The sequence below is a fragment of the Schistocerca americana genome, unplaced genomic scaffold (assembly GCF_021461395.2).
Source record: "Schistocerca americana isolate TAMUIC-IGC-003095 unplaced genomic scaffold, iqSchAmer2.1 HiC_scaffold_42, whole genome shotgun sequence".
In the NCBI taxonomy this organism is placed as follows: Eukaryota; Metazoa; Arthropoda; class Insecta; order Orthoptera; family Acrididae; genus Schistocerca; species Schistocerca americana.
This window is the reverse complement of record NW_025726148.1, coordinates 2462365-2483319: the sequence shown is the minus strand read 5'-3', so window position 1 is coordinate 2483319 and position 20955 is coordinate 2462365.

Sequence of the window (20955 nt, the reverse complement as noted above, 5' to 3'; positions counted from 1 at the left end):
GTTTTGGGCATGTCATATAACTCTGAATGTGCTGCAAATTCAGCATTTGTATTTATGTTGCAGAGTGTCAAGTCTTTGTACAGGGATGTTGTTCACATTTTACCGGTGGAAAACCATTTCATCTAATGCATTATACGATGTGCTACTGGCCGTAATAAATGGCCTTGAACTAATAGGCTATAGGGTTTTTTGTGTGGTAACTGACAACAACAAAATCAATAGCAAAACCATGTCAATGTTTTCTCTGGATAAAGCTATTAATATAGTTTCTAAACATCCATCTGATCCTAATCGCCCACTTTTCTTTTTAATTGATGTCATACACATTGTTAAATGAATAAGAAATGTGTGGCTGAACCAAAAAAATTATGGTAAAGATATGTTTTATCCTCAGTTTCCAGTTAGAAAAGAAGTGGAAGAAAATAAGTTTTCTGTAGCTTCTTTTAAAACACTGAAACAGATTTATGACATACATTCCATTTGTTTAGTAAAATATTGTCACACATTGTCTCTCAAATCACTTTGCCCTACATCATTAGAAAAACAGAGCATGAAACTAGTGCTGCAGATATTCAATCGACATGTCAGAAGGCCTTGAGGTAGCTAGTGATAAATTTGATTTGAGACATGCACCATCAACAGCCGAATACATTCGAATAATAACAAAATGGTTTGATGTCGTTGTTGTTGTTGTGGTCTTCAGTCCTGAGACTGGTTTGATGCATCTCTCCATGCTACTCTATCCTGTGCAAGCTTCTTCATCTCCCAGTACCTACTGCAACCTACATCTTTCTGAATCTGCTTAGTGTATTCATCTCTTGGTCTCCCCCTACGATTTTTACCGTCCACGCTGCCCTCCAATACTAAATTGGTGATCCCTTGATGCCTCAGAACATGTCCTACCAACCGATCCCTTCTTCTGGTCAAGTTGTGCCACAAACTTCTCTTCTCCCCAATCCTATTCAATACTTCCTCATTAGTTATGTGATCTAGCCATCTAATCTTCAGCATTCTTCTGTAGCACCACATTTCGAAAGCTTCTATTCTCTTCTTGTCCAAACTATTTACCGTCCATGTTTCGCTTCCATACATGGCTACACTCCATACAAATAATTTCAGAAATGACTTCCTCACATTTAAATCTATGCTCGATGTTAACAAATTTCTCTTCTTCAGAAACGCTTTCCTTGCCATTGCCAGTCTACATTTTATATCGTCTCTACTTCGACCATCATCAGTTATTTTGCTCCCCAAATAGAAAAACTCCTTTACTACTTTAAGTGTCTCATTTCCTAATCTAGTACCCTCAACATCACCCGACTTAATTCGACTACATTCCATTATCCTCGTTTTGCTTTTGTTGATCTTCATCTTATATCCTCCCTTCAAGACACTATCCAATTCGTTCAACTGCTCTTCCAAGTCCTTTGCTGTCTCTGACAGAATTACAATGTCATCGGCGAACCTCAACGTTTTTAGTTCTTCTCCATGGATTTTAATACCTACTCCGAATTTCTCTTTTGTTTCCTTTACTGCTTGCTCAATATACAGATTGAATAGCATCGGGGAGAGGCTACAACCTTGTCTTACTCCTTTCCCAACCACTGCTCCTCTTTCATGCCCCTCGACTCTTATAACTGCCATCTGGTTTCTATACAAATTGTAAATAGCCTTTCGCTCCCTGTATTTTACCCCTGCCACCTTTAGAATTTGAAAGAGAGTATTCCAGTCAACATTGTCAAAAGCTTTCTCTAAGTCTACAAATGCTAGGAACGTAGGTTTGCCTTTCCTTAATCTTTCTTCTAAGATAAGTCGTAAGGTCAGTATTGCCTCATGTGTTCCAGTATTTCTACGGAAACCAAACTGATCTTCCCCGAGGTCGGCTTCTACTAGTTTTTCCATTCGTCTGTAAAGAATTCGTGTTAGTATTTTGCAGCTGTGGCTTATTAAACTGATTGTTCGGTAATTTTCACATCTGTCCACACCTGCTTTCTTTGGGATTGGAATTATTATATTCTTCTTGAAGTCTGAGGGTATTTCACCTGTCTCATACATCTTGCTCACCAGATGGTAGAGTTTTGTCAGGACTGGCTCTCCCAAGGCCGTCAGTAGTTCCAATGGAATGTTGTCTACTCCGGGGGCCTTGTTTCGACTCAGGTCTTTCAGTGCTCTGTCAAACTCTTCACGCAGTATCTTATCTCCCATTTCATCTTCATCTACATCCTCTTCCATTTCCATAATATTGTCCTCAAGCGCATCGCCCTTGTATAGACCCTCTATATACTCCTTCCACCTTTCTGCTTTCCCTTCTTTGCTTATAACTGGGTTTCCATCTGAGCTCTTGATGTTCATACAAGTGGTTCTCTTATCTCTAAAGGTCTCTTTAATTTTCCTGTAGGCAGTATCTATCTTACCCCTAGTGAGATAAGCCTCCACATCCTTACATTTGTCCTCTAGCAATGCCTGCTTAGCTATTTTGCACTTCCTGTCGATCTCATTTTGGAGACGTTTGTATTCCTTTTTGCCTGCTTAACTTACTGCATTTTTATATTTTCTCCTTTCATCAATTAAATCCAATATTTCTTCTGTTACCCAAGGATTTCTACTAGCCCTCTTCTTTTTACCTACTTGATCCTCTGCTGCTTTCACTACTTCATCCCTCAAAGCTACCCATTCTTCTTCTACTGTATTTCTTTCCCCCATTCCTGTCAATTGTTCCCTTATGCTCTCCCTGAAACGCTCTACAACCTCTGGTTCTTTCAGTTTATGCAGGTCCCATCTCCTTAAATTCCCACCTTTTTGCACTTTCTTCAGTTTTAATACACAGGTCATAACCAATAAATTGTGGTCAGAGTCCACATCTGCCCCTGGAAATATCTTACAGTTTAAAACCTGGTTTCTAAATCTCTGTCATACCATTATATAATCTATCTGATACCTTCTAGTATCTCCAGGGTTCTTCCATGTATACAACCTTCTATCATGCTTCTTAAACCAAGTGTTAGCTATGATTAAGTTATGCTCTGTGCAAAATTCTACCAGGCGGCTTCCTCTTTCATTTCTTAGCCCCAATCCATATTCACCTACTACGTTTCCTTCTCTCCCTTTTCCTACACTCGAATTCCAGTCACCCATGACTATTAAATTTGCGTCTCCCTTCACTATCTGAATAATTTCTTTTATTTCATCATACATTTCTTCAATTTCTTCGTCATCTGCAGAGCTAGTTGTCATATAAACTCGTAATACTGTAGTAGGTGTGGGCTTCGTATCTACCTTGGCCACAATAATGCATTCACTATGCTGTTTGTAGTAGCTTACCCGCATTCCTATTTTCCTATTCATTATTAAACCTACTCCTGCATTACCCCTATTTGACTTTGTGTTTATAACCCTGTAGTCACCTGACCAGAAGTCTTGTTCCTCCTGCCACCGAACGTCACTAATTCCCACTATATCTAACTTTAAGCTATCCATTTCCCTTTTTAAATTTTCTATCCTACCTGCCCGATTAAGGGATCTGACGTTCCACGCTCTGATCCGTAGAACGCCAGTTTTCTGTCTCCTGATAACGACATCCTCTTGAGTAGTCCCCACCCGGAGATCCGAATGGGGGACTATTTTACCTCCGGAATATTTTACCCAAGAGGACGCCATCATCATTTAATCATACAGCGAAGCTGGATGCCCTCGGGAAAAATTACGGCCGTAGTTTCCCCTTGCTTTCAGCCATTCGCAGTACCAGCACAGCAAGGTTGTTTTGGTTATTGTTACAAGGCCAGATCAGTCAATCATCCAGACTGTTGCCCTTGCAAATACTGAAAAGGCTGCTGCCCCTCTTCAGGAACCACACGTTTGTCTGGCCTCTCAACAGATACCCCTCCATTGTGGTTGTACGTACGGTATGGCTATCTGTATCGCTGAGGCACACAAGCCTCCCCACCAACGGCAAGGTCCATGGTTCATGGGGGGGGGGGGGGGGGGGTTTGATGTCATGAATGTGAAATCAGTGTTTAAAGGGAAACACAAACAGGATCCTTATATGGATCCGTTGACAACTGATAGCGTTTCTATGCAATTTTTGCTAGATTTTCTAGACTGGCTTGATGTGTGGAAAGCAAAAGGTTTGTCAAGTGGGTTTCTGACAAAAGAAACATTTTTTGCTATTCAGCATACAACATATGCCGTTGTAGAGATTGCTCGATACTGTACTGAAGAGCTAGGTATGAGCTATTTACTGACAGCCAAGCTACAAACAGATGTGCTTGAGCGGCGTTTTGGAAAGTATAGACCGCTTGCAGGTTCCCAATACAATGTTTCAGTGACACAAGTCTATGAAGCAGAAAAGAAGCTTCGAATTCAAAGCGTAATGCCTTTAGTTTTATGTTCTCCTTCCTATGGCAATATCACAGTAGGGGCCATAAAAATTTTTATGTTTTCTGAAGTTGAAGAAATAGACACATTAGACATAGAAGTCAGTGTAACTCAAGACAATGTTCTTTCAGTGAAAGATATTGCAACGTCTTTAACTTTCATTGCAGGCTACTGTGCTCATGCAGTGATTAAGAAGCTGAAATGTGAGAGTTGCCTTAATGAAATTGTGATTGAAAAGGAGTTGCCAATAAACGAATATTTTAGTTTGATACAGAGACTTGATCATGGAGGACTAAAATACCCATCAGACACTATTTTAAATATGATTGTCTACACTTATATTGTCATCAGCAAACTTCTCAAAGATCATGAAAGAGATTTTATTGCCTGTACGAATCAACGTGCTATTGCCTGTGCAGTAGCACCTGCTACTCTTCACGAAAATGACTTTTTATTATTTGATGGGGTATGCTGCAATGGACATTCATCCCAGGCAATAATGAAAAGTGTTGTTTGGGTTGGTGTCAATATATTTTTAAACAACTACTGTAAAAAGGTTAATGGAAAAAAAATTTCAAAAAACTCAGTGAAAACTGCAAACTCTTACAACATAACTTTGAAATCTTTATCTTAGGTTCTTTTTAAATCATTAATACAAAACCTGTCATCAGTAATATTGCTACATCAACAAATGCCTCTTAAGCTGAACTAGTCAGGTTAATCTGAAACTAGTCAAACTTACCAAATTGCAACTTATGGCTGAGAGTTTGTATAAATATTTTAATATACAGCTGTTAACAGCTATCAACACTAATAGCCTAACGTGAAATTTTTATCAAAGAAATAAATCTTTAATATAAAGAATCTTACACTAATTTTTTCTCAGTTGAAGTTGGGTGGTAAATGATATATACAGGAGGGAGGACCAATAGTAATCTTTTTATAGTATGTGAAACCTAGAAATCAATTCGCTTGCTTTTCCGAGTATGACTTAAACCACTTCTTTGCTGCATGCCTTATTCATAGTATTTCTAATTTGTGTAATAAAGTTATGTGGCCCAATATGGCACATGCCTTTGACAATGACAAGACAACGCCATTTTGATCACCTTCCTTTATTATTTTGAGAAAAACTTACACAAACTGTGCTATAGCAGACTCCACTTTTTTTGCAAACAAGGTTAGTTTGTCTTGGTGATAAATGGGAGACAAGAGCAAAATTGCTCTGTAGTTCTCTACATTCTCTGCAACACTTTTCTTTGTATACTGAAGTTATTACTTCAGCTTGTGATACATGTGAGAAATCTGCCGATTTGTAATGATTCATTAATTGTTACTGTTGAAAAAGCTACTATAGTATTTATGCATTCTTTAGGTAGACAAATTTCGATTTCACGTAGTGTTTGTGGTGTTCCTCTGTCTTCTACTACTGTCACTGTTATGAGTGCAGATGTGCATGCTGTGACAATTGCCTCTCTTTTTCTGAATTTACTACTTTCTCTGCAGCTGTTATAACTGTTGTTTTCTCAACATTTTCTTATGTAGATCATGTTTGCATATATTTTACTACCAATACAAATGGAGAAGCTGGTAGGGGAGGGCTTTGCAGTACTTTCATGGCCTTCTTTGTGTATAATGATTGGCAGGTCTCCTCATCTAATAGTAATGTAATTGTGGAACAGCTCTCACTTCTGTTACAAGCACTATTGAGTGCCACTAATTCTCAGGTTGACTAATTACTGAGCTCTTTAAATAGATGCTTGCTCTGTGCCATAAAGTGCCTTCTTGTTAGCTCATCTTTGCTGAGGAGAAAAATATCTGAGGTGGACTCTCAGGTATGCCCTTCTGTTGGCTTTTTGAATATATTTGTTTATGAAAGAATATTAAAAAAGCTTAAGCCTGTCACAATTGCTTTTCACTCACCTAATCTAATTAATGTAACCAGATCATATTCCAACAACACCTGACACATTTTTGCCACATAACATACACTTACAGTTGGTAATTACTTGCAATTTACAGGGTGACCTAATATAATATCTATATGCATCGCCATTTTTCTACTACAGTGCTTTCATATGCATTCTTCCTACACAAAACTTTATGGTGCAGTGTTTTATTTGCATTCTTTTAGTGTCCCACTTAAAGACCTTCCATTACTACCCTGGAGATTATAAAATAGCAATTTAATAATTAATGTTGTTCAAAATTTATCATTATTATTCCTAAAATTATGAAACTTAAGTCTCAAGAATGTGGTTATTGTTAATGTTTGGCCTTGGTGTCCATAAGTCTTAATTATTTTGTCCCTACATAGTATTCATGCTGTACATCTATAATTTTCTATTGTGAACCACTATAATCTAAAATTTTTCTCATTCCATGTGTTAGTGATTATTGACAAGAGTGTATGGAAGATGAACAAAAGAAATAAATAAATTCATTCATACACAGAATTTTTTTACTTAATTTGCATTCATTCATATCAGCATGGTCAGTAGATGAAACTTGTTTTCCACTTTTAAACAATTACCAGTATATATATTTTGGAATGATGATCTGTTAAAGTATTGCAACTAAATAGAGCTGAACCACCACCCCCACCCCTTTCCCCAAACTTACGGAAGGATGAAGTATTTAAGCCACTGGTGAGTGCAGCCCAAATGTGATGCTAAATGCAGGTAAGTGTTCATTTTTCACAATTATTTCATCACAGGTGACATCACGTCATAAAACTTCTCAACAGATGAAATGAAAGTTTACTTTGTGTTGAAATTTATTTATGTGCAATTCATGCAAACAGTTTGTTTCAAAGTATATACTTCTTAGTACAGAAACATTCTTTCTTCAAAGGTATTCAGTTTAGAGCAGCGAAATTGTAACCTGGTAATCTGTATTTTGAGACCTCTTGTAATTTGAATACGTAATGGAAATTTAGTTAACTTACTGGGAAAAGAGAATTCATTGAAATTTGTATTGGCATACCAAAACTTTATGGCAATACCATTACATACTCATCTCAGGTCAGTGAGATTTTCTTAATGGAAAGAAAGTTTCTTAGGGGAAGGTGCACAAACTGAGAAGAGATATCATATCATTCATTAGAACTGCATTTCACTTAAAAAATATTAACAGGAGAAATTTCTTTAAATAAAAAAAAAAGCATGAATACGAGGTTGCTGAAATGGTGGACTAAAACATATGTAGAACATGTCTTTCAGGGCAGTGTTAGTTTTTGAAACGACTCATACTATTGCTTATTACCAGTGCCTCTCTATAGGGGGTGTTATAATTCGAACACTATTTGCCCAATTTTCGTGTTTCTTTTTTTAATTCACAGGTATATCATCCAATCAGGTTTTAAAATGGATTTTGCTACATAAGGAATAAACAGCGGCAATAACAGTGTCCGTAAAATGTTAGCTGCCAGTGTGCTACTTTGCAAAGTGCCGTCCACATTGTTAGACCTGCTTCAAAGTGATGCAATATTTAACTTAAAAAACAGAACAAAACCCCTAAAAGAAAGTCCGCGAGAGTATACGAGAATCTTTCGCGGGTGGCTTTCAATCAAAATTTTTGTCATTCAAAATCGTCTTACACAGGAACTGCAAAACGGAAGAATGGTGAATGGTGGTCAGCCATAAAAGATAAATGTATACCGTTGCAGACGTTTAGATTGGCCTTTTCGAGATTTACAATTTATACTACAGCACTTACAGTTTAGGAATGGTATTGGGAAGAGCACACTGGTGGCAAACACTTGCACTTTTTGTAGCTGACGATCTTTGAACGGCTAACCAGACTGCCATCAAACAAGTCGTGACAATCCGCATTAAAGCAACTTTAAAATAAACTACAATGAAATGGGTCCATTCATTTGGGAGTTTTGATGCCTCAGATAATGAAAGTTATTACAGCCACTTTTTACATCGGGGCTAAAAGGTATGCAGAAATAAGTTACACACAAAAGAACTGGGTCATTTGAGAAAGGAAATCTTGTAATTCATGAGAGAGGTATGTCAGATTTCTTTACGAATTTTCCTCGTGCGGTTCCCGCAACAGTCTATTGCTGTGGCCAAACGGACTGCGAGCATCGGCACCAGACTACGTGCGTGACGTCACTGAGCGGGCGCGCAGGCTTTCCTCTATAGGGGGTGCTGGTTCTGCCCATGTGGGCAACTGCTGACGGTCCGCCACATTTTAACGTCCTTTCCGGATTTTAACACACTGCGTCTTGATCTTGGCCTGCCATGTAGTCTAGATGCCATTTTAGCGGATGACCCACGAGCAGCTGCTCGCGTTCTTCGTTTTATCAACTTGACCAACCTCTCTAAGGACATTTGATTATGCTGTTTTTTTTTTTTTTTTTAATCCAGTGCCTGTCAGTCTGTCTTATCTTTTTCCCTTTTAGTTGCTGTTTTAAACTTGTGCCTCGCGGTGCATTCCTAACGTAGTCTGGGCGCTAATGACCATTGACGTTGTGCGCCCTAAAACCACAAAAAAGGACATGCAGACTCAAGAAGGTCGCGGATTTAAGTATATAATGATGTATCAGGACCACTTGACAAAATTTGTTTCGTTACGTGCACTGCAAAGCAAGAGGGCAGAGGAAATAGCACATCATTTAGCAGATATATTTTTGACATTTGTTGCTCCTTGTATTTTCCACTCTGACAACGGCAGAGAATATGTTAATTCTGTCATAAACGAGCTGGCTGTATTTTGGCCTGAGTGTAAACTGGTTCACGGACCACAGACGCACAGCCAAAGGCAAGGTATTGTTGAACGCGCCAACCAAGACGTTGAAAAAAATATTTTCTTCATGTATGAAAGACAACATTACCACCAACTGGTCAAACGGTCTTCGCTTTGTACAGTTTATGAAAAATCGGGCATATCATTCTGGTATCAAACAAACACATTACAAAGCTGTGTTTGGCACAGAACCACGAGTAGGGTTTATGACTTCGAGTTTGGCTCTAGATGTTATTAAGGAGATAAAAGATGAAGATGATCTTAAAGAGGCTTTAAATAAAATTAATGTGGTAGACGCAGAAAATGAGACACCTGACGAACTGGAACCCTCACACGACTCAGAGGAGATAGCGGTTATGGTTAGTGGCAATGGACGGATTACAGCTGCAGCCAGACAAGATGATGCAGCAGCCAGACAAGATGATGCAGCAGCTTTGCCCAGTACACGTATACAGTCTCCAACAACAGCAGTAGCCAAGCAAGAGGATCCAGAAGCCGTAGCTAGTAAGAGTGCGGAGCCTCAGATAACTCCAGCTTGTCACAAAGAACCAGAAGCTGAAGCTATTACGAAACGACAATCTCAAATACGAACAGCTAGAGAAAACGCTCATGAAAACCTGACGAAACAGGCCAAAAGGATGAAGATGGCTTCACAATGAATACACGCTACTCTAGAAATCTGTGACAATATAATTATACCGATTCCTGTTATCGACAGCGCAAAAGCAGATCTCCCCAATCTTATTGAAGTTGTTCTTCAGAATGATGAACAGGGCTTGCACAAGATTAGAAAGATATATGGGATACTCGACAAATTGTATTGCAGGTATGTATTTCTGAATTGATTTCAATAATTAAGGACAAAAGTTAGACAGTCATTACTTAATTGATTTAATGCTCCGAAAACGTCGCTAACTATTCAAGTAATTCATTCATATTTTAAGATTGAATACTTACGTTGTAATATATTCTATATGTATTAAGTACCTAATCGCCTTTCAAACAAACTAATTAAAAGTTCTCTTCCAGATCCGAATTCGACGTGTCCAAAGAGAAATTCTTGCTGCTGGAAGACGTGCCACAGACAAAGGTATCATTAAGAACTGCTGCCAAGATGGCAGCCTTAGGAGCAGGACAAGAATTTGTTCGCTGTGTGTGTGTAAGAAGGCATGTATTTAAAAAAGGTGCTTTTCTTGGGAAAAAGGAAAACTTTGTAACTCAAAATGTCAAGACAGTTTGCCTTGCAATAACATATAATCAAAATTTAATTGTAAAATTTTTTGGCACGTTTCTCCTTTATTAAGACTGTGGCAACTTTTGTCAAATGTATCAGTAATTTATATACTTTCACTGTATGATTATTTTGTTTCCACTTTCGTAACTAATATTGTTAAAATGGCTGTAATTTTCCTTCAAATGTTTCTTCAGTGTGTGGTTATTTTTGTATTGCTGTAGTTAATATTAACGACTTAGATATATTATCAATATTCTCAATAAATATTGCATTGCACAATACAAAAATGTTTTTATTTTTTTATTTCGACGAACAAGTAGTTACTCTTACTTTTAATATTTGCCCCTGAATAAATTTAATGAAAACTAGTTCTGTCTAGTTTAGTTAGGAAGCGTTCTTACTAGGTGAAACTAGTTGATACTGATAGCCTTAGTTACCTCTAGAACTTACTGCTGGTCAAAAGCGAAAGTCAGTTAAGCCTAGTTTTAACTAGGCAAAACGCGTTTTGATGAAGTGGCTCAGTATGCACTAGTTTTAACTAGTAAGAACGCGTTCTAACTAACAACGGGTTTTCACTGTAATATATCTACCTCTAACTTATCCATTTCCCTTTCTAAATTTTTTAACTTGCATGCCTGATTAAAGGATCTGACATTCCACGCTCCAATTCGTAGAACGCCAGTTTCCTTTCTCCTGATAACGACATCCTGTTGAGCAGTCCCCGCCCAGAGATCCGAACGGGGGACTGATTGACTTCTGGAGTATTTTACCCAAGAGGACGCAATCATTTAACCATGCAGTAAAACTGCTGCAGTCCCTTGCTTTCAGCCGTTCTCAGCACCAGCACAGAAAGGCCGTTTTGCTTGATGTTACAAGGCCAGATCAGTCAATCATCGTGACTGTTGCCCCTGCAACTACTGAAAAGGCTGCTGCCCCTCTTCAAGAACCACAAGTTTGTCTGGCCTCTCAACACATACCCTTTCGTTGTGGCTGCAAATACGGTACGGCTATCTTTATCCCTGACGCACGTAAGCCTCCGCACCAAGTCCAAGGTCTCTGGGGTCGTGGGAGAGAATTAGAGGGAAAACGTATCGCAAAACTTTCCGTACTGTTGACCATGATATGGATGATTCTCGTGACACTACACATGCACTAGCACTTCCCAGACACACTGCGTGGTCAGTTACAGCAGCAGCAGCAGCAGCAGCAACAACCTCATCAGTAACTTCCACTGTGGTAGGAGGCCTTCTCCTTCCAGATGCCACATCAAGCTCAGCCGTGTTTCCGAATTTTATTACCACCTTCATTATACCATGTAATGACATCAGGCCTGTCCCCAGACCTTTCCGTCAGCGATGCTCTCTCAATGCAACACTGTTTTATGCGAGCGGCAGCAAATTCCACTTTCACTAACAATGCACTGTTTCTCGTCTCCATAGCCACACTGTTCACTCACGTTATGGCTAGCCAGATGAGAGCGTGGTTGTCATACTCTCATACAAACAGTTTGCAGCACCAGATTTGCACCTGAAGGAAAAAACAAATATTTTTTCCCGTGTAAATCAGTTTCGCATTAACGCATTAGAATATGTACAAGTTTCGTTGTCATGCGATAATTACAGCCCGCACTGGACCTCCAGCAGTAATTGCACTTTAATTAAAATCACCCTGTATTTACCCTGTCTTGGAAGCGACAATTAAAACTGTCTCTCTGTACACTCACTATATTCCTTATTCAGCACACACATTCTATTTAGTGGGCTGAAGTACAGTAAAATGTTGCTATCATTCCACTTCTTTTTTTGACATTTTGTGATAAATCCATCGTTTACCCTGATAACAAACAGTGTAACTCTTCACTGAATACGACAAATGAAAGATTTGGTATCCACATGGGTGTCTACTCATCAAGGTTCGAACATTACATAGACATTTAATATAGGTATTCACTTCAACACTGAAATAACTTCACCGTGTGCACTACTGGTAAACGCAAAATATCGAGACAGTATTCTATCTTTTGCCACACATTCTACACCACGTGTGGTGTGATTGTACTAATGGCTTCTCTGATGCGGTGTTACATTGTCACAATATCACGAACTGCTGTTTTGTACACACATTCCCAAAGAAAGAAATCTAAGGCGATGGTGATGTGATGAGGTGACGGCGGCGGCCACGGAACTGGGCTCCCTCTGCCTGTCCACCTGTTGGGAGGCTTTCATTAAGGGATCCCTGGAGCCCAGTGATGGGGAGCGACATCTCCTTGATAGATGACAGTGTCTTGTATATCCCATGGATGGGGTACGGCATAATTCACCAGCATGTCTGGGGGTTTACATATTCACTTACATTGATTTCGAGGAAGAAAATTAAGCCAGTCACTCGATCACACACAACCCACACCGCAAAATAACGTTTCCAATGTCCCAAAGCTGTTTTCGTACAATACGAGGATCTTCTGATCCCCAGATCCGGGCATTACATTTGTTACCTCTGTCACAAACGTGAAATGTAGTTTCATCGGAAAAACACATACGCTTCAAGATATCATTGTCCTCATCCAAACCGTTCAGCATCTACACTGCAAATCGTTCATGTTTTGGGTCATCATCTGCTTATATTGCGTGAAAAATTGGGACCTCGTATACATAAAGATTAAGACGTTTGCGAACAGCTTTATGAACTGTATTCTTGGGCGATCGAAGCTTGTCTAATCGGTTTCGGTGGCGACCTCGTGAATGCAGTTTGAGCTACCTGCCCAGAATCACCCGAAACAAGTGGTCTGCCGCAGCTTGAGGTGATTTTTTTTTTTTTTTTTGAAATGGGACACAGTTTCGCTTCACTGTGTTCGATGATTTAGTTTCTTCTAGCCACACAACACACTGTTTTCTGTGGTGGCGGGGGGAACCGTTTTTACATTGTAGCTCACAAGGCGCTACTTTTCGCAAAAGTGTCGAATGAGACACAGTGCTATAGAAATTTAATGGGTTCCCTAGCAGACCTGTAACAAAAAAATACCATCATAGATATTTAATATACAAAGTGGGGTAAAAACTTATGGACACGCTGTATTTAATTCTTTCAGTGCTTGTAGTCAGCGATCGAATACTTAAGCACATTTTTCGTCAAATACAGTTTGACTGTTAAATCCCTCTCTACAACTGGACAGGCTGGCTGCAAGAGAAAAAGTTTGCAAAACTTCGAACATAGATAGCGAGGCAGTGGTCAGAGCATCACAGTCAATTATTGGGAATTAAAGTGTGTAGCCTTTGTTGAACTCTGAAGCTAAAGGCATAACGGAGAAATTGTGTAGTTTTGAAACATCCTTTGCGATTGCGAGTTGGGGTACAATTCTCGAAAGGTTCAGTGTTGTAAGTCAGCCAGTGTTCCGCAGTTGCACAGTTCCGTAGTTAGTCTCTCGGAAGAAATTAAAATGGGATACCAATTTTTCAAGAATCAATGTCAGAAGAAATTTGAATCACTTCGTAAAATTGCTCGAAGTTCGAGAAAGTGAAGTTAGGACAAGAAACACGATAAGAAAAACGAAGAAATTGTTCGACGAATATGATTCGGATATCAAAGAAGCTAATGGATTAGATGAGGTGCAGATATCCTTTTGATTTTGGATAAACTGGCTGAAGAACAGAACAAGAATTTTTAGTCTTATAAGGATTTCAGTGAGCTATATGTATTCCGCAGCGTCGTGGTGCAGCGGTAAGCGCTGAGGTTCGTAATCCGAAGGTCGCCGGATCGAATCCTGAACCATTCAACAATTTCCCCCCATGAACCATGGACCTTGCCGTTGGTGGGGAGGCTTGTGTGCCTCAGCGATACAGATGGCCGTACCATAGGTGCAACCACAACGGAGGGGTATCTGTTGAGAGGCCAGACAAACATGTGGTTCCTGAAGAGGGGCAGCAGCCTTTTCAGTAGTTGCAAGGGCAACAGTCTGGATGATTGACTGATCTGGCCTTGTAACACTAACCAAAACGGCCTTGCTGTGCTGGTACTGCGAACGACTGAAAGCAAGGGGAAACTACAGCCATAACTTTTCCCGAGGACATGCAGCTTTACTGTATGATTAAATGATGATGGCGTCCTCTTGGGTAAAATATTCCGGTGGTAAAATAGTCCCCCCATTCGGATCTCCGGGCGGGGACTACTCAAGAGGACGTCGTTATCAGGAGAAAGAAAACTGGCGTTCTACGGATCGGAGCGTGGAATGTCAGATCCCTTAATCGGGCAGGTAGGTTAGAAAATTTAAAAAGGGAAATGGGTAGGTTAAAGTTAGATATAGTGGGAATTAGTGAAGTTCGATGGCAGGAGGAACAAGACTTTTGGTCAGGTGATTACAGGGTTATAAATACAAAATCAAATAGGGGTAATGCAGGAGTAGGTTTAATAATGAATAAAAAAATAGGAGTGCGGGTTAGCTACTACAAACAGCATAGTGAACGCATTATTGTGGCCAAGATAGACACAAAGCCCATGCCTACTACAGTAGTACAAGTTTATATGCCAACTAGCTCCGCAGATGATGAAGAAATTGATGAAATGTATGACGATAGAAAAGAAATTATTCAGGTAGTGAATTGAGACGAAAATTTAATAGTCATGGGTGACTGGAATTAGTCAGTAGGAAAATGGAGAGAAGGAAACATAGTAGGTGAATATGGATTGGGGGGAAGAAATGAAAGAGGAAGCCGCCTTGTAGAATTTTGCACAGAGCATAACTTAATCATAGCTAACACTGGGTTCAAGATTCATAATAAAAGGTTGTATACCTGGAAGAATCCTGGAGATACTAAAAGGTATAAGATAGATTATATAATGGTATGACAGAGATTTAGGAACCAGGTTTTAAATTGTAAGACATTTCCAGGGCAGATGTGGACTCTGACCACAATCTCTTGGTTATGAACTGCAGATTGAAACTGAAGAAACTGCAAAAAGGTGGGAATTTAAGGAGATGGGACCTGGATAAACTGAAAGAACGAGAGGTTGTAGAGTGTTTCAGAGAGAGCATAAGGGAACAATTGACAGGAATGGGGGAAAGAAATACAGTAGAAGAAGAATGGGTAGCTCTGAGGGATGAAGTAGTGAAAGCAGCAGACGATCAAGTAGGTAAAAAGACGGGGGCTAATAGAAATCCTTGGGTAACAGAAGAAATATTGAATTTAATTGATGAAAGGAGAAAATATAAAAATGCAGTAAATGAAGCAGGCAAAAAGTAATACAAACGTCTCAAAAATGAGATCGACAGGAAGTGCAAAATGGCTAAGCAGGGATGCCTAGAGGACAAATGTAAGGATGTAGAGGCTTTTCTCACTAGGGGTAAGATAGATACTGCCTACAGGAAAATTAAAGAGACCTTTGGAGAGAAAAGAACCACTTGTATGAATATCAAGGGCTCAGATGGAAACCCAGTTCTAAGCAAAGAAGGGAAGGCAGAAAGGTGTAAGGAGTATATAGAGGATTTATACAAGGGCGATGTACTTGAGGACAATATTATGGAAATGGAAGAGGATGTAGATGAAGATGAAATGGGAGATAAGATACTGCGTGAAGAGTTTGACAGAGCACTGAAAGACCTGAGTCGAAACAAGGCCCCGGGAGTAGACAACATTCTATTAGTACTACTGACGGCCTTGGGAGAGCAAGTCCCGACAAAACTCTACCATCTGGTGAGCAAGATGTATGAGACAGGTGAAATACCTTCAGACATCAAGAAGAATATAATAATTCCAATCCCAAAGAAAGCAGGTGTTGACAGATGTGAAAATTACCGAACTATCAGTTTAATAAGTCACAGCGGCAAAACACTAACGTGAATTCTTTACAGACGAATGGAAAACTGGTAGAAGCGGACCTCGGGGAAGATCAGTTTGGATTCCGTAGAAATGTTGGAACACGTGAGGCAATACTAACCTTACGACTTATCTTAGAAGAAAGATTAAGAAAAGGCAAACCTACGTTCCTAGCATTTGTAGACTTAGAGAAAGCTTTTGACAATGTTGACTGGAATACTCTCTTCCACATTCTAAAGGGGGCAAGGGTAAAATACAGGGAGCGAAAGGCTATTTACAATTTGTACAGAAACCAGATGGCAGTTATAAGAGTCGAGGGGCATGAAAGGGAAGCAGTGGTTGGGAAAGGAGTGAGACAGGGTTGTACCTATCACCGATGTTATTCAATATGTATATTGAACAAGCGGTAAAGGAAATAAAAGAAAAATTTGCAGTAGGAATTAAAATCCACGGAGAAGAAACAAGATTTGCGAACTGAAATGGGGTTCCATGGTTTGTTAATACCACCCAAGGGTGAATGACGGAAGGTGTGGACCAAGGACATTTGAGGTACTTCCTTCACTGTTTATTTTTTTTACAACACACTTCTTTATTAATAACATTGATAATACTTTTAAAAGGAAACAACACAACAGGCCTTGTAAATTAATATGGCTATGAGCACTATGGGACTTATCTTCTGAGGTCACCAGTCCCCTACAACGTAGAACTACTTAAACCTAACTAACCTAAGGACATCACACACATCCATGCCCGAGGCAGGATTCGAACCTGCGACCGTAGCGCCTTCTAAATCGCCCAACTGCATAAGTGAACTACTAAAAATAATCGTTAATATGTTTTGAAACACAATAAACTTCAACTCACAAATAGCATTCAGTTGTTTACTAATTAATATCTGTTCAAAGCAATTTTCCCACATAATCCACAACTTGAAACCAGAAATGAGTGCACTTCATTGCTATTAAATGTCTGCATAAGTTAATGGCCATACATAGTAACCTCTGAACAACAATTCAATTGACTTAAAAAAAAACACAACCACCTAAACATGTTTACAGAATTATGGGAAAGAAACGTATATACACCTTCTGTTTAGCAAATGAACCACTTTCGGCCTGAGCCACCAACAACATAAGTCGGTCTCTTTACCCACATGGAGCCAGTACGAGTTACTGGAAGGAAAACTAAACCGAGCACTGGTACACAGCGTCTGGTCCACCGCACTGTCCAGCTCGCAGCCCTGTCGCGTCGCGCTGTCTCGTCGAGCTTCCACACCGGCCCTCGTACAAAGATGTCGGGTCGCTCTGGGACGGGTGTCTGCACAGAGCCGCCTGCCTGGAGGCCGGAGCACTGTGCGGCGAGGCGACCAGCAGAGGTGGAGGAGGAGGAGGAACAAGTGGCGCTGCAGGTCCTGTAGGCGTGTCAAGGGGGCGCTCCTCTGGTCCGTGACGTCGGAGGTGTGGGAGGGTCACAGTGGCTGCCGTGGCGGCTCGAGTGTTGCGTTGCGGGCCACCAGTGGAGGACGGGTGTAGAGTAGGAGGTACACGCCTGCCCGGCTAGCCGCGCGGTCTGACGCCGTGCTTCCCGAGCGGGAAGGCGTGCCGGTCCCCGGCACGAATCAGTCCGGCCGATTCGTGTCACGTCCGGTTTGCTGGCCGGCCTGTGGATGGTTTTTAAGGCGGTTCTCCATCTACCGCGGCGATTGCGGGCTGGTTGCCCTTATTCCGCCTCACTTACACTATGTCGGCGACTGCTGCGCCAACACTGTCTCCACGTACGCGTACACCATCATTACACTACCACACAGACATTTCGGGTTCCACTTTTGTGGTACGAGGTACGAGATGTTCCTGGGAAGGGGGGGGGGGGCAGGGTCCACTGGGGGCCGAATCACACAATAACCCTGGGTTAAGTGTGGGGCGGCGGAGGGGTGGACTGCTGTGGGGTTGTGGACCACTGGGTGTTACGGCGGGAAGAACCGTCTCCGTCGTTTCTAGGACCGCAGTTTAGTACACAATACACGCGGTACACACCCCGTACATGTAGTAATAATGATGTTGTCGACACAAGTGTCACGGGACATGTTGACACGACCGAGGATTGCGCGAACTAAACAGTCAGAGCGAGTCCACACAGCTGCCTTCACTGGTCAGCGACGCCGTCGTCCCCACAAGCATTTGTACTCGAGATACTGCACTTCATACACGACACCTCTCAAGTAAAGAATGAAAGTGAGTCAAACTCTTTCAGGATTCTGCGAGATGCCAAAAGGTAGCAACTTGGCGAATCTTTAGCCAAAACTGAACATTGCTCTTCAAATACACTCTGGCACACTCCACAGTAAGGTCTTCTTCCACTGTAAAATACACAAATAATTATTTAAGAAAATCACAAAAACAGGATCGTCTTAATTATTTCGGTGGCTTTACTGTCGAGTCAGATTTGACAGTGAAACTGAAGTAAGCGAAAATCGTAAATTTGTTTTCCAATGACAGAGCAAGGACAAAATCAAATGGTTCAAATGGCTCTGAGTACTATGGGACTTAACATCTTAGGTCATCAGTCCCCTAGAACTTAGAACTTCTTAAACCTAACTAACCTAAGGACATCACACGCATCCATGCCCGAGGCAGGATTCGAACCTGCGACCGTAGCGGTCGCGCGGTTCCAGACTGAAGCGCCTAGAACCGCTCAGCCACAACGGCCGGCAGGACAAAATCCCTTCTTATTTCAGTAGTCAGTGTTTTGCGTCCTGATACCTTCCTAAATGTAATGCAAATTGTTTGTATTGTTTCTGTTTAATTTGAGTAAAAGCACAATTTCAATGTTGACATTTATATGTATTGTGTGAATGTTTATTAATTTTTTCTGTTCGTATTTTTATTAAAATCACTCTTTTAAGTTCGAAAGTCAATCTTAAATAATTATCTGTGTTTCATATCGGTGGGTTGGTGGTGGTGGTGGTGGTGGTGGTGGTGGTGGGCGGCGGCAGCAGAGATGTTTTTGCTCAGGGGCGTCTCATGAATCCTAAGTACAGACTTGTCCACAGTCACTGACCTACAGCCATTCGAACGGAAACCGTTACTCCTGTAGTGCTGTCACAGCACCCTTGCTGCCTCAGCCAAATAAGGCGCTTATTAAATGCACTGGAGGATTCAGTCAACACTATCTGCTGCGAATGCACTGTCACAGGGAGACACACTTGTTCGATTCTCAGTCGCTCAACTGCACGACTGCAATGTTCTCGTGGAAACTGCCAACAGCAGCAAGGACCCTCAAACCTGTAACCACGTTATTGGGTATAACAACAACTTATAATCTGTAATTTTGCATACAAGCGAATGATCCATTTTGTGACGATCTAACTCCCATTATTTATTTTTTATACATAACGACATGGAATAAACACATGCCAAAAGTTAGTTCCGTACGGATACGATCTATTTCTTTTAATAATAAATTAAAGTCAACCACTGCAGCTTATGTCTATTTTCAGGCAATTCTCAGGGACCACTGTAAATATTTTGGTATGGCTTTAGTTAATAGATTGGTTCACGGGGTAGGTTTGTGTATATGATTTATAAATATTTCTTAGAAAGTGATATATATTATTTATCTATTTATTCATACTATGAATCATAGTATCTCCGTTCCATTCCTTCTGTGGTGGTGATCTGCTCAGAACATCCGCCCACAAACAGATTTTGCATACGCAGTGGAGAGTGAAGTAACAACACTATTTTCATCTAGCATTGAAAAACGTATTTCGGTTATTAGTCCAATATTTGATTACGTGATCCATTGTGTGAACTTAAAAAGTGGTTATTGGACATATGGTTATGTATTTTAAATATCAAACATATGGAGTGAAAATATTTTACTCGAATAAATGTGTCCACATTTTAAGAAAAACCTACCGGTGGTCGGGCTCGATCCTAGGACCTTGCTTTACACATAGATACATTCATATCCGCGCCACCAAATCTCCAAACATAATCTTAAAGTATTATCTGTTACGAACAGCATCAATAATTTTTAATGAGATTTTCTCGAGACTGATACAAAATTGTGCTTTATGCTTCTACCTATTTTCAAGTCTAGGCCATGAACTTGAAGTATATTTAAAAGTGAATCGAATGCGTGAGCGAATGGAGGAAGATATCATTTATCCAGAAGTGACATACGCCATCCGAAACGACTTAACCTTTGACCGCTGACAAGAAATCTTGGTTTTGGTTTCTACGTACTTCCTGAGACCCCTCGTATATAAGCGTGTGCAGTAGACTAAGTCTCACATTCCGAATCTAAGAGATCAGCGTGCGAATCATTCAACTCTCTTTTTTTCCACACGTTACGATTGCGACTAAGTTAAGAAAGTCGATGATTCGAATACTGAGCACGAAATGTTACTTCCTACATGCTACACAGCATCCTTGGTTTTGTTGTTCGCACTTCTCAAATCAGTGCCTGATTTTTGGAAAAGATGCGTGATGTGAGTACATGACGATCGTCGTGAGGACTGAGTTCTCCGCATTGTATATCGGGCTGCGAATGCTTTGGCGGATTTGTTCTTGCTAAGTATGCGTGAGGTTCCCTGTTCCATGCTTACTACTTTAACTGTTGCCTTAAGTACTAGATGCGATAGGTACTCTGCTTCCCGCAATCAAATTCACGGAAATCCAAGTGATGTAAACACATCCTCCATTCAAATGTGTCACAAACGTAACGGTAATTGCTGTGTTTAAAGAAAAGAACATATCAGCCATGACGAGCTTAAAA